Consider the following 314-nt stretch of genomic DNA (forward strand, 5'->3'; position numbering starts at 1 on the left):
CCCCAACTCTGAAGATCCAAGTCCTTTGATTGTTCTTCTTTGTACTGTATGTTTTCATACAGGCTGTGGAGGGGTAGAGAGTGTACTCCTAAAGGGAAGCCAATGAATGGCCCTATGTCAGACATGAGTAACTTTTTTCTTTGCATCAGGATTCCTTCAGGTCATCAGCTTTGAGAAACTGCTGCTGCTAAGTCACTTCTGTCATGTCCGTCCAACTATGTGACCCCATAGACGGCAGCCCACTGGGCTCCCCTGTCCCTGGGATTCTCCAGGCAAGAACACTAGAGTGGGTTGCCATTTCCTTTTCCAATGCA

This window comes from Bison bison, unplaced genomic scaffold (genome assembly GCF_000754665.1).
Source record: "Bison bison bison isolate TAMUID 2011002044 unplaced genomic scaffold, Bison_UMD1.0 scf7180017864379, whole genome shotgun sequence".
In the NCBI taxonomy this organism is placed as follows: domain Eukaryota; kingdom Metazoa; phylum Chordata; class Mammalia; order Artiodactyla; family Bovidae; genus Bison; species Bison bison.